The sequence below is a fragment of the Brachycentrus maculatus genome, unplaced genomic scaffold, assembly GCF_059751285.1.
Source record: "Brachycentrus maculatus isolate JH-2025_06_01 unplaced genomic scaffold, ASM5975128v1 h1tg000978l, whole genome shotgun sequence".
Classification (NCBI taxonomy): domain Eukaryota; kingdom Metazoa; phylum Arthropoda; class Insecta; order Trichoptera; family Brachycentridae; genus Brachycentrus; species Brachycentrus maculatus.
Window position 1 is genome coordinate 29,990 of NW_028281697.1, and position 14,172 is coordinate 44,161.

Genomic DNA, 14,172 nt, shown 5'->3' on the forward strand with positions numbered 1-14,172 from the left:
CTGTCTGCTGTAAAGCGTATGAGCATAAGTTTGGCATCCTTTCTGAGCCAATTGAGTAATACTGAGTTATCTATCAAATTACACTGACATCTGCAGAGTTAGGCACACACATGTTGAAGTTGGTCATGTTCTATGGGGTTAGCTAATTGAAAGGATTCAATCCTATGCCTGCGAGTCTACTGATTGGTTCAATGACCTCTGGTTTGAACACTTTGCGATCGGAGAGAAGTGCGAGCTTTGATCCTCTATATCATCTTTATAATTACTGATGGGGTGAGGATATTGTTGTGAGGGTGTGACAGTATTGGGAGAGCCCATATTCAGCAATTGCGAATCTGAAATCAATGCCTGAAACCGAGTAGCATGCGAAATGAGCCTTACTGACTTTGAGCTTGTGGAGGAGTTTAGGGACTTCTTACGCGAGTTTTTTGGCACGCTGCTCAATGCCATCACTAGAGTGAGTGATTATTGGGAGCAAATTTATGCCATAGAGCGAAGATGCATGCTGGAATAAGCTGAGTCCGAATGTATGATAGACTGGCTGTCTGATGTTAAAGGCAAGGATAATTGGATTCATATTTATATATATTCTCATGTTTCAATTGCGAACGTCAATTGTTAAGAAATACAAACACACATAGATATATATATATACATAGATATACATTAGAATACAGCATTGCAATAAAACTCAATACGACACAGGATGACATGTTTCGATCCGATTGAGACTAACCTGAAGACTCTTAATATGTTCTAATGCAGTACTTCTGGCTTATTCATCCGCTTTGAAAAGATGCCCTATCAAAAATATCTTAAACTTCCCCATAACCATATTAAGCTAACCATACTCTTTCTTGAACAACTGCGCTGAACCAATCCCTACCTCCGCATATTTCTCATGTAATAATGCAAGCTGTCTAAATATTTGTTCCTTGTGAGATTAGTTATGATGTGTCTGTTGGATTAGAATGAGCATTTGTTTTATTTATTCTGATAACGATGATAATGAGGATGATGATGTTTGCATTTATAATTGGTTGTTTGTGAGGGATTATAGCTTCAAATGCTATGCTTTGAGCAGATAGTTCTATTATCTAAGTATTTCGATGTAATTTTATTGCTACTATATTTGTTGTTGTTGTTATTTTATGAGGTTAGAGTTATCCACACTATTCTGCTAACTATTGTGCACATTGGTACTCTTCTTCACTAGATCCTAATATTTCTGTTTGATCTCTACAAGTTCTTGCTATTTTCTGGCCAGTTATTTTGTAGTAGTGGCCAGCTGTTTATTTTAAACTACAACACCCTCAAATTTAGACTTCTCGCATAGTTCCTCATTGTATCGATTCAACTACTAATTCTATCTCTTTAACCATTAATTAACCCCTCTAAACTACTAATTATGTAAACAAATACTCTAATTCTCCAATTTCAATAACTAATTACTCTCCCTTAACCTATAAACTTCACCCTTCAACTATTGCGATTACTAAGTCAATTATTTATTCTCCAATGTGAGCCTATGGTTATTTCTTTATAATGGCAAATTAATTTGTGTTATATATTCGATCTATTAATGCAGTGCTCTAATTTGATTATTTAATGTTTATATTTATTTATTGTTATTGCAGAGAGTATTGTTTAGTTATTCGAGTTATTCGATTACTGAGAGTTCGGATTATTTGGGGTTGCTATTTTGTTGTTGTGGTTGTTTAGAAGGTTATTTATGGGTTTTGTTTAGTTTGGATTGGAGTTATGCGATTGTTTCGGTTAGTTCGATTATGTGTTGTTATTTATAGAAGAGTTACTCGTTGTTGTTGTTGTTATTGTTATTGTTGCTTTTTGTCAGCTGTGATATGATCTGTTATTTGCTAATAAGCTCCTTGTTGAGTTTATCTAACTATTGGGTGTACTGTAAGAGCTCTCTGTTCTTATCAGAAAGTTAAATATTCTTATCAGACAGTTATGTCTCATATGTGAACTATGCCTCAGCCTTTATTGCTAACATGTCATCTATTTGTTTAATTAGGCTTTGGTTTATGTCATCTAGTTCGAATTACCTCTCTTTCCATTGCGCTTCTCTCTATTTCCATTGTTATTCGATTACTTTATGCCTGTATACTTACTACTCGTATTTGTGTATGAGTTCTGTGTACTGTCGGGAGAGGAGTGTTGAACTATCATGTTTGTTATTATTGTTATTGTTGTTGTTTATATTGCTCATGTTTATATTCATATTCATGTTGGCGCGACTGGAATTATTAATGCTTTGATGCGATTGCTCACCTTCCTGATAATTGCGATCGATTCTAGATAATGTGCTCCTCTCATTCTTATCATTGCCACCATACTTACTATTCCCATAATTAAAATTCCGATTCCTACTCAAATTAGGCGACACCCGATCTCTCAACCGAATTCCCTACTGCGTACTCCCAGCTTCCGGAATTATTTATTAGCTGTTCCGAAATGTGATGTCTTGCATACTGCCATTATTGCTATTATTACCATTATTGCTATCACGAGCTTTCTGTAATTTCTTATTCACAATCTCATACTCTCTCTGTAGTCCTGCCACAACTACTTATTTCTCTCTCAGTCCATTCTATAATTATTCGATCCTACGTTTTAGAACTCTTCTTTCAGATTACAGACTTGCAGCACTCTTATTCTTCTCACTTAGTGTTATTTATTTTTAGTATGCAGTTTTTTGTAAATATTTTATTTCTGATTTCAGTTTCTCTAATTCTTATAGTTTATCCTAATTTGTTTTGTTTTTTAGTTTTTATCTTGTAAGCTGTTACTTCAGTCTTGCCGACTCTTGTTTGGATTATTATAAGAGTGAGCTTTGTTATTAAGATTGGAGTTTCGATTTGTGTTGTTCAAGCTGCATTTAGTTTGCATTCTGCTCCATTGCATCCTTTTATTATTTAATTGAGATGATATTCTTTTCGAGGAGGTCTATTTTTTTTGTGAATTTGGCCTTTTCTGTTGAATGCTGTTTCTCTTTTTCTCGCATTGTTTATTTTTCTTTGAGATCTCTCCTTTCCATCTGATGAATTATCTAATTCTTCTCAAGCAATAGCTTTTGCTTATCATTTTCAGAACCAGCAAACTTCTCATTTAAACTCTTAATTTGTTCCTTCAGAATATTCTCCTTGAACTCACATCTTTTGATATAATTTTCATGCACAAGTAGCTGATCTTCATACTTCTACTTTATTTCCCCTAATTCCTGCTAATTTGATCTATTCTTATTTTGCAGTTCGTTGATTTGTTCGAGAGAGGCCTGTTCCTGGTCTGTGAGTTATTGCACTCTTTTGGAGAAGAGGCGTTGTTCTCTTTCGAGTTACTGGACTTTGAGGTTTGATTTATGGAGTTGGGAATGGAATTATGAGCTTCTGGATTTCTATTTCTAGAGTGATTACTCGAGTTTTTGTAATTTTGATTAAAGCTTCGATGTGAGTCCAAAATCTTAATTTTAAGAAACTGCTGAGTTTCTGAAAGAGTTAGTTTCAATTTAATTCTTGAGAGTCCTGATTTGTTTCATTGCTTGTGATTTTTATTTCTCAAGCTCCATGATCTTCTGTCTCTGGCTGCTTGACTCGAGTTCGTGCTCACGCATAATAATTCTGGATATTCTCGAAGTGCTGCTTACTTCTGAATTTTAACTCCTGTCATCTTTGAAAAAGTTTAGATCTTTCGTGTTATTTCTGGAAGAAACTCTCGAACTGTACAAATCAGATTTCAACTGTCTTTTAAAGTTATTTTAGCTCTGATCACGTTTACTCGAAGTCCTGCACTCTGTAATACTATTATGCACCACTGGAAACTGCACAGTCGATTTGGATAACGCAGACTCCTCCAACTAACTCTACTCTTCATTAATAAACTTCATTTTAAGACTGTACTAAATCTTAGCAGTCTTATCCGGACACTTCTAAATTTCCACCGTCTCTCTACTATGCTACTAACTGTTCTTCAAACTAATAGTAGCAGATCCAGCAGGTATCTGTCCACTCGAAGATTTCAACTTAATGTTCAGATTTATCTTTATAATATATCGAATTTACTTTCTATTCAGAGTAGCAAAGAGTATTGGGGTTATACTTGAGTTGGATGTCTGTAGTCAATGTTTAGTTTATAGACGCACAACCTTTTTCGAGTTTGAAATCTTTTGTGAGCATGATGTCATTTTGGAGATCTTTGAGTTTTATTAGTGATTAGTATTTAGGGTTCTGTTTAGTTCGAAGTCCGAGTGTAACAGAACATGGAAACTTTACAGATATTCTGATTTAGTGTACGGTAACGAAGAGCTTGAAGTTATGTATTTTTTCGGAGGGCATATATTTAGTTTGAAATATAATTTAACCAGTTTCAGATCATAGGCAGTTTATGTCACCAATCGATAGATATAAATATAACAGCTGTTTACAATATCTGTATGTATTCATACGCCTACTGTCTATCGACTATCTATCTACCAAACGCTTACTATCTATCTATGATTACAATTGCCATTGATTCCTCCGACACTCTTATCAAATTAATCACAATATCCAATTATTCTCCCATAGCAATCTCCTAAAATACATGAATTGACATCCTAATTAGCTATATAACGATTCTCCCTCATATTTCCGAACGACAGCATCACACTTGCATTCTCAAATTGCCCCTTTGAATTATTTTATAATAGTATTTCGGTTAAGTTGCAGAATTAAAAGAGCGAATAGACCCTTAACTTAACTATATGCGACGGGTTAAATGAGATATCGGAGGAGAATGGTTACCTTTCGCAGGGGTAATATCATATAAGTGACGGTTTCTGATATATGATTTTTGCTAAACGAGAACTACTCCAATGCGTGGTCTCCTTTTGGGGACTCAATTTCTGAAAGGTTTTAGGACCTACCTTATCTAAACAAAAGCAAACTTTATCATAATTTATTAGTATCTATTTAATCTATTTAATCTATTTATGCCATAATTTCAAATGCTAACTGTCTCTTATAATTTTATAGCTTATAACTATTATTCAAAGCTTATGGCTTATGGATGATGATTTATTCTTCATTCAGAGGATACATGTGTGTGTATATGTGCATATGTGTGTGTGTATATGTGCGTGTATATGTGTGTGTATATGTGTGTGTATATGTGCATATGTGTGTGTGTATATGTGCGTGTATATGTGTGTGTATATATGCGTGTATATGTATTGCGTGTATATACACATATATATTCTATGCACGCGTATAATATAGATAATCGAAGCACTAACAAGACAATGGAAAAAACAAGATGCAAAGCCCATCCAACATAATATATCTCCAACTTCTGCGCCAATGGTATTCCCCAACTTATCTTAGATTCTTGCATGGTTGAACTCTGTGCGACTTGCATTTGCTAACACACAGAATACCACCATGAGCAATTGAATACCAAACCCAGATATTAAAACATCAAGAATACTCTCCTACTTACCAATGACCTCCTCTCCCAGCAGAGATAAAAGATCAATGAAGAGAAGAACAGGATTGTAGATATCATTTTAACGCATAGAAATCATTGATGGATCAGATCAATAGCAAAAAGAAGTAAATTCAGAATCTTCTCAAGGCCTCCAAGGAAGACATCAGTAAGCTCATTGATAAGATCTTTATCGAAATGGAAAAGGAGCTGTTGGCTCAACTCGAAAAGGAAAAGGAAAAAACAGGGCTGCATTCTGAGGAGTATCTTGGGCAGCTGTATCTATAAATCAACAAGAAATCGCTGGAGATCTTTCAGAAGACCCAATAACTGAATAGTTTCAAGTATCCTGAAATGATACGCACGATATCCTTCGAAGTCTTAGAAAAAAACAGGGTTTTTCTCAACAAGATCGATAAGTAGCTCTGCGAAAATTAAATGTTCAAAATGGAAGTCATATACCAGCCGAATGCCTTGAAATAAATCTGTGCTGGGGTTCGAAGAATAATCTCCACTTCATATACTTACCCTTCCCGTAAAATTCCGTAAACATCGCCAAAGAAGACTTGTCCTTATGCCAAAAAATAATGTGAACATTACAAAGCACAATAATAAAGAAAAGATAACAGAAGCCGATCCCCTTTGTGTGATAAATCGAATTTAACAAATCGAACCAGTTTCCTCAAGAGCCCAACTTCCCACATCATTCACACTCACACAGTATAGAGAAACCACCGCTCCCCGCCTCCCCAGCTTGTTCAAAGAGAAGCACAATCCTCCAATAATTGGTTCTCGCTAAACAACTTCGAAGACACAAATGCTACAAAGCCCAGACAATCCGTCTACTTTTGAACTTCTAATAATAATTATGATTTATGATAGCCTGTTGAGAAGTATATTCATATAAATAAAAGAAATTAATTATGAGGGCCTTTGCATTATTATCACAGAAGCAATTTACCAAGAGCAAGCATGTAAAATAGTCAACTATCTGAGTACGATGTGCCATCAAAAAAGACTAAATTGGATAAAAAACCTTTGAGTTGTGTTGTCTAGGCAGAAAGCGGTTTTGGTCGTGCTCTTACTATTTCATTGCCGCATGGAGATGTGACCACTCCTGTCTATATGCCCGTCGGGACCAAAGGAACCATGAAGGGTATCACTTCTGAGCAAATGTAGGCTCTGGGATGCAAGATACTCTTATCGAACACTTACCATCTGGGATATCGGCCTGGGTAGAAATTTCTGGAGAATGTTGGAGGACTTCACAAATTTATGAACTGGAAGAATAACATACTAACAGATTCAGGCGGATTTCAAATGGTATCATTAGCCAAACTCTGCGAAATTACATAGGAAGGCGTGAAATTTGAATCTCCTTATGATAAAAGTATCATGTCGATTCGACCTGAAGACTCCATTCATATTCAAAATCAAATAGGATCTGATATCATGATGGCTCTAGACGATGTCGTTAAGACCACGACAGTTGGCCCAAGAATGTAGGAAGCAATGGAAAGGACTCTAAGATGGATCGACAGGAATATCAATGCCAACCAAAACCCCTAACGACAAAGTTTATTCCCGATAGTCCAAGGAGGAGTTGATTTCGATTTACGGAAAAGATGCTTAGATGGTTTAATTGGCAAAGACGCGAATGGTTACGCCATTGGAGGCCTAGCAGGAGGATAAGCCAAAGGAGATTTTTTTAGAATTGTCAGATACTGTTGCGAACATCTTCCTAAAAATAAACCAAGGTACCTCATGGGTGTCGGATACCCCGTCGATATCGCATTATGCGCTGGACTGGGAGTCGACATGTTCGATTGTGTTTTCCCGACAAGAACTGCAAGATTTGGGACAGCTTTCACTTCCAAAGGATAAATAAAACTTAGAAACAAAGCATATGCTAAAGATTTCCGGCCCCTTTAGGAAGGGTGTCCATGCTAAGCCTGCACTTACTACACTAGAGCCTATTTGCATATGATTGAAAAGTAAGATACTTTTTGTCATTTGCTTTCAATGCATAACATTAAGTTCAATTTCTGGGTGATGCAAAGAGCTCGCAAAGCCATTTTCGAGGATAACTTACATGAATTTTATAAGTAACTATCACATAAATTAGAAAATTCCTCAATGACATCTACGAAGTATAGGGTAAAATACCATCATGGGTCAAAATTGCACTCTAATAAGCCAAAATCGACATCCAACTAACCCACCCTTATTATTAAGTCCCAAAATGATATTCAAACAATGATAGTATATATTCTCATTTCATTACATTACATTTCATTACTTTACTTAACAAAAGCAATAAAAGTAGAATAAATAAAAGCAATATAATTATACAACCCACAACAATAATATATTTTAAAATACTATTCCATCCCACAAACAATTTGATCAATTGATGCCCATATAATAATAAGACATAAAGAAAAGAATAAAAGCCTTACAGTAATGCCTATAATAAAAGAATGAAATCATCAAACATCTCCAGGAACGAATTGACAACCAATAAAAACAAATTTAAATATTGTTGATCGACTCAGAAGAGAAACACTACCACTAAATCACGAAGTTTTAAAAGAAGAAGGTTTAGGCCTATATGAAGAATGATCGATACTTGCTCTTGCAGGTCAGTGATATTGATAGTAATGGTATCTATCTGCCGAGTAATACGAAGATTGTGCATTTTGGGGTATTGCAACAAACTCACCAAGGACCTAACTCCGTTGAAGCCAAAGATATTAAATAGGAAGTGGGGCTGCCGAGTCCAATTTCCGTTCTGACTTCGAAACAGTCGAGCAATGTGTAAAATAGTTTTAAGAGCCTTAATGTGTAGATCTAAGGCCTCAAATAAAAAATAAAGGCATATTCTCATCTCATAGAGAGCAAAACCGAATCGATTACAAACTCGAACATCCACGAAGCATCCAGACTCACAACCCCTAAACAATAAACCAAAAACAAAGATACATTGCAGACAAACTTTGTTGTCTCGGAATACAAAGATCTCCCAAGCATGAACAATCGGTCTCCTTATCATAAAATCCATCTTAATGGCAATGGCAGTACTGAGTAGTATGTGAAAGTACTTGAGTCCAAACTCAAAATCTATGAAGAAAAAGATAAGAATGCCAGTCCAATTAAAAATCATAAGTCAAAGACAATTTATCTGAGGAAATGAAGAATTGATAATAATTTATTCATTAATTATAAGATACAAGTATGGAATGTTGTCGATACGAGTATGGAATTTTAGCTGATTCGAGTATAAAATGTTGGCCGATACTCGGGAAATAATGTATGGATAAATTAAATTAAATACCGATTCATCTTTTCGGTTTGATAGCCTTTCTCTTTGCCTGCTCTTCTTCGTATTTGTACTGTTCCAGGATTTTCGTATGGAAATCTTTGGGTTTTTCCTCTTTTTTTGTGAATTAGTTGTATTCTCCATCCCCGAACATTACCAACGATTCATTTTTCTATAATTATTAAGGTCATACTTACTTTATTTCCTGAACTTGATCTTCGACTCGCTCTGGATTCAGCCATCGGATTATACTCATTCAGTTTCTAGGCATTCAAGAGTGCTCCTATTGTATCTCTCTTATTTGCAGGCAACTGTATCAAACTCATTTCAAAGTTTTGTAACCTTTCTGAGGATTAGTCTGTGGGCATCCTTCGATGCGGGGCTTATATCTCGAGTTTGTTATTATTCGTTCTTTCATTGGCATATTAGCCTATACTTCTATACGCATGAATATTTTAATAAGGAATTCTGCCTTTGATGTTCGAATTTATTTGGTTATGATAAATAGGAGAAGTATTTGTTTATTGGGGTTTATCGTAGAGAGATATTCTTCGCTCGGAGGGCTGCTTCTTTTTGAGTGTGTACTGAAATAATACTTTTTATAATTCTTATTACTCGTATTTTTTGAAGGGATAGTATCTTTGGAGGTTGTGGGTTTGCTATTTGTTGGACTATTTAAATTTTGTTTCGATTTTCGGTTCGGGTTCGCTGATTTTTTTAGTAATGAACTGTTTATTGTTATTGGCGCTCCATCCGATATCGAGTTTGGCTTTGGTTTGTCCTGATATATCATGCATTGTAACCTTCGAAGCCTAGGCATTTTTTGCCACGGTACTGGTACTCGAGAGAAGGGTGTTTATACAGCCAGGACATTGTTATACTATTTTATAATAATAATAATTATTATTATGAGTAAAGGGAGAGATCAGATAATAATTCAATAATGTTCATTCAAACTCCTTCTCCTTTTCGATCATGCTGAATTTTGGCATGTTTTTGGTGCCCTTCTGGTCTTTCAAAGGCTTAGTCGCAGTTTCTTCCTTGAGGGACTCATCGATGGGCACCCAGTTGATCAAATTTAGTTGCATTTGGTTGTGGATCCAGTACTCGATTCCTGTCAGATCAGTGATATCTTTTAGATTCTACAGAGTGTACATATAGAAGAAGTAATTCCAAAGATTATGCACTTTTGTTACATGTGAATTGAAGTCTTCTCCTCTTCGTTCAAGGGTGGTTTTGTCAGCAAAACAAACATAGCAAATCGAGTACCTATCACTTTCTATTCTCTCTTTCACATTTCTTTGTTCTGCAAACTTGTCGATTATAATGGCTGCAATTATGTTGGCCAGGAAGATATTGAAGAATGCATCGTATACCAAATCCGATATGAACCGACCATAATTGTACTCTTAGTTTTATTTGCTCACGCTCTCTCCAATAATGTTCTGAGTGTACAAAGAGCCCACACATGAAAATATGGTGTTGCAGTGGTCATTTATCTGACTGATTTCAATATCGACCTCCTCATTCTCATACAAAGGGCCGATATAATTGTTTATAGTCAGGAAACCAAAAATCAAGGAAAATGCAAGTGCGAAGAAACTCACAAAGATAAGCTGTTGCCAGGTAAGTTTAATAGCCTTGAAAATACTCTCCAGGAACTAAATCTTCACAAAAATGAACAGAAATGAAAGCGAGTAAATACGAACTTCCACAAAACAGGCATAAAGTGAGATAATAAGCAAGACGATGGCATGGAAAGATTCAGACTAATCGAAGTAGATAGCCTTTAAGAGTCTAAATGCCGAGTAATGTTTTTATTTATCCTTTTCAATCATCTTGCCTTCCAAAATATCGATTCTTTCCCGATAGAGATATTTGGTCTTGAGCTTCTATTTCACCATGTCTCCTTGGTTGAAACCTAGTACCACAGTATAGATAATAGCAACAAAGAGCTACATGCAAGATATCCAGTAGATAATCTTTTTTTCGTAGATGTCGAGGACTACTCCAGTCTTTGCTACAGAGTAGAACACGAGTAGGAGCGCAATAATCAGATAGCATAGAAATAATGCGAAATTGAAGACATGCCCTAAATTCTATTATTTCATTAGTCTTTTTTAGGAGTCTCTCTATTGATTGATATCTTGATAGACTACCTCTCGAGATAAGAGGAACTCGGTGATCTTCTCTTTACGTGTGCTGAGGTTGGCAGTCCGATCCATGAGATATAACTTTGTTTTCTTCTTCAGGAGAGTGAAGAGCGGGTGAAAGGGGAAATAAACTGTCATGGAATGACCTTTGAAATCAACATGAATTGTTTGGATTTGTGAATTAAGCTGATTTATAATCGCGAGCCGATGTTCGTCAAATGAAAAAATGCATTCCGACTTCAAAACTTTTTTAACAATGAGCAGATCCAGTATATTCTCAATGTATCCATTTAGTTTGTAACTTGAGAGCATTTGCTTCAATTTTTAAGTGTCCTAGAGTCCTCCATGAATGCAGGATTCTTGTATGAAAAATTAGAATTCCACCTTCCTTATTTTTTTACTCAATAAGTTGATTATTTACTCTGAATCTTGTTCCAATAAACTTCGAAGCAAGATTATTATTTTCCTTTCGAATTGGAAGAACATGTTTTATCCTTCGAGCATGAACATTTCTTTGTCGTAATCTGGGCAGTTTTCTCTCAGTGTCATCAGGTTTTTGATAAAATCGAAAAAGTCAGTTCGGCACAAATAAAGCTGATTTTGTTCAGCAGGAATCTGACAGACTTAAATCAAGAAGTCGAGGATATAGTTCGGCAGCACAAAGATGTTAGATCTGACTTATCTCTCGAATTTGGCATCAGGGTATTTTCGAATCACATCAATATTGTAAGCCAACACATCGAACACTCTCGACAATATCTTACATGCACCTTCAATGAAATTCTTCGACATGTACTTAATCTGACCGTCAACATCTGACTGGTTGTAGACATACTCCTTCATTTCATGATTGTCATTTTCGCAAAGCAGCTGAAGAAACCTAAAAGTCTGTGATAGTAATTTGCTTGAATATTTCATTTACTATTTGCAGATGTAGACTTACTCGAACTCGAGCATCATTTCATAGGAATTAAAGGTCGGATCCTATTCGTATTTGTAGTAGAATTAAATGGTTTTTACAGTGTCTTGCATGATATCGTAAATATTCCGGAATATTCGGTTCTTTGGGTCCTCTTTGAAGTACTTTAAAAAATTCTATTGGCATTGAGTATGGCCTCCTTGTAGTAACTTTATTGCTAGATTAAAGGTCGATGAGAATAGTTTGAATCTTTGTTGAAATGGCTCGCAAAGAAACGAGCAAAGTACTGTTGGAATTGAATAGTCCACTAATATGGTTTGCATCTTCTTTAAATTGGAGCCTGTTTTCCCCGAGAGATATGTAGTGCGTAGAAAGTTAACCAAAAACTATTTTATATTATTCTCAAGAACCGTAGGATCATTTTTATTCACATTTTCTAAGCAACGTAGAAATGATTATAATTACATCATTTCACTTTTCTTGTCCTCAACCTTCGAATCCTAATTATTGCCTTTACTCATTCTAGTCCATTTGATCTTTTTATTCACTTCATTTTATAGTAGACTTTTAATATACTCATACCAACTGTTTTAACCTTTTCTCTATTTTCTTTTGATTTTATGCGTAAAAATCAACGGCAGTTTATCTTTCAGTTATTTTTTACTAAAATCGGAAAGTTAAACAATCTGAATAGCATTCACAATGTCGAAATCGAAATTATTTTTCTGCATTTTTACTTGTATTTCTTTGATGAAGATCAAAAGATCTTCGATATCTTTTCGGATTATTTCAGGGCACATGTTTTTTATGATAAAGAGCCTTTAGACAATCTTAATCATTTGGATGGTTTATTCTGATTCGATACTTTGTAATTTAGAGTTGAAGTTTGTGTTGATATACCCGAAAGTTTTATTTATTGTGTCGATTAGTTTCCTCATGTTTGAGACGTATATTTTGACTTATTTTGAAAATTGACGGAATTAGTCATCAGCGCTCGTCAACAAGCTCTCACAAATTACATTTAAATCATAGAGTACGAGATTAAGAAACTGAATCGGCAACTTTACTGGCATTTTCTAATTGAAATTAATGCAGGAAAACACTTTGCTCTTCAAATTCCAATTGGCACTCCCAATGGAGAGCAACAAAGAATTAATAGTCTGATTATTGGGTCGTGAGAATTGCATGAGAAGTTTCTTCTGGCCCATGCTATTCAACAAGTCATAAATGGCGACCTGCAAGATAAGTTGAAACTTATTCTTCTTTTAGTTTCTTTATTTCTGCTATTCCAGCTCCTCCACTTCTTTCTGCCCCATTTTGAGGTTAATCAGATTATTGATCTCATTGATTACATTCTTTGTGAAGACATTCTTTAGAATTAGCTGATGATTTTATACTATTTTGCGGTTGCCGGATTCGATGAAAACTCCGAGCAGATTAACCACTTTGCAGCTCTTTAAATCTATTTATGCACTTCTGGTGTTGAAGACCTTACTGATTTATTAACAAATCTGTTTGATGTACTCGGTGTCGCTGATGATGAGACGCCTGTTGTTCCGATAGATTTATTCGAGAATGTCGGCTGCCACGTAATAACTGCTATCTTCTGCTTCGATGATGTTAATGATTTAATGACGAGATTAGCTGACAATATCTCTCAGTTTTAGGTTGTTCCTGATTATGGCATATAACAGCAATAACTTCCAATAAGTTATTTCCGCCTATTCCTGCTTCTCCTTCTTCCTGAGTCCCCCATACCTCTTCAGATCTCTCAATAGCTACTCATGAATTCCTAGCTTAAATGCCATGTTCTGCACTTCTTCGTTGACTTGCTTATACTTGAACAATGATTACAGACTTCTGTAGTTTCGACTTAGGTGTTGAGGATTCAGCTACTCGATTGTCACATCTTTGACACATGCTGAAACCAACGAGAAGTAGTTTTCAACTGAAAGTTCAGATTTTATGTTGTGTAGAATTGTGAATCTTTTGCCAACTTACAAATTGGACTTTATCTCTATCTTGGCTTATTAGTAGGCCTTGTAAAATATCTTCTTGACGTTGAAGATTTTGTACATGAGCAATAACGATTTCTTCATCAGTTCGGCAGAGTTTGTCGAACATAGTCGAAATATCTTCTCGTCGATTGCCCAATCTTTATTCGATTTGATCATGCTTGTGACTTTCTTTTCGATTTCATCCTCTGTATATATCCCAGACACGAAATCCGAAATCCAAAGCGATATCTGCAAGTCGATTAATGCGATCTTAATTGAAATGGCAGTAATTTTGCTCTTCATCAG

General features: G+C 35.4%; 1 non-coding gene and 1 pseudogene across 1 annotated transcript; both read left to right on the forward strand.

Moving 5' to 3' along the window:
* Positions 1-370: 370 nt before the first annotated feature.
* Positions 371-7,587, forward strand: LOC148299742 (queuine tRNA-ribosyltransferase catalytic subunit 1 pseudogene; annotated as a pseudogene).
* LOC148299743 (U4 spliceosomal RNA) lies at positions 4,797-4,918 on the forward strand. Its single transcript, XR_015839036.1, has one exon. It is a non-coding gene; the product is annotated as a U4 spliceosomal RNA (small nuclear RNA).
* Positions 7,588-14,172: the final 6,585 nt, after the last annotated feature.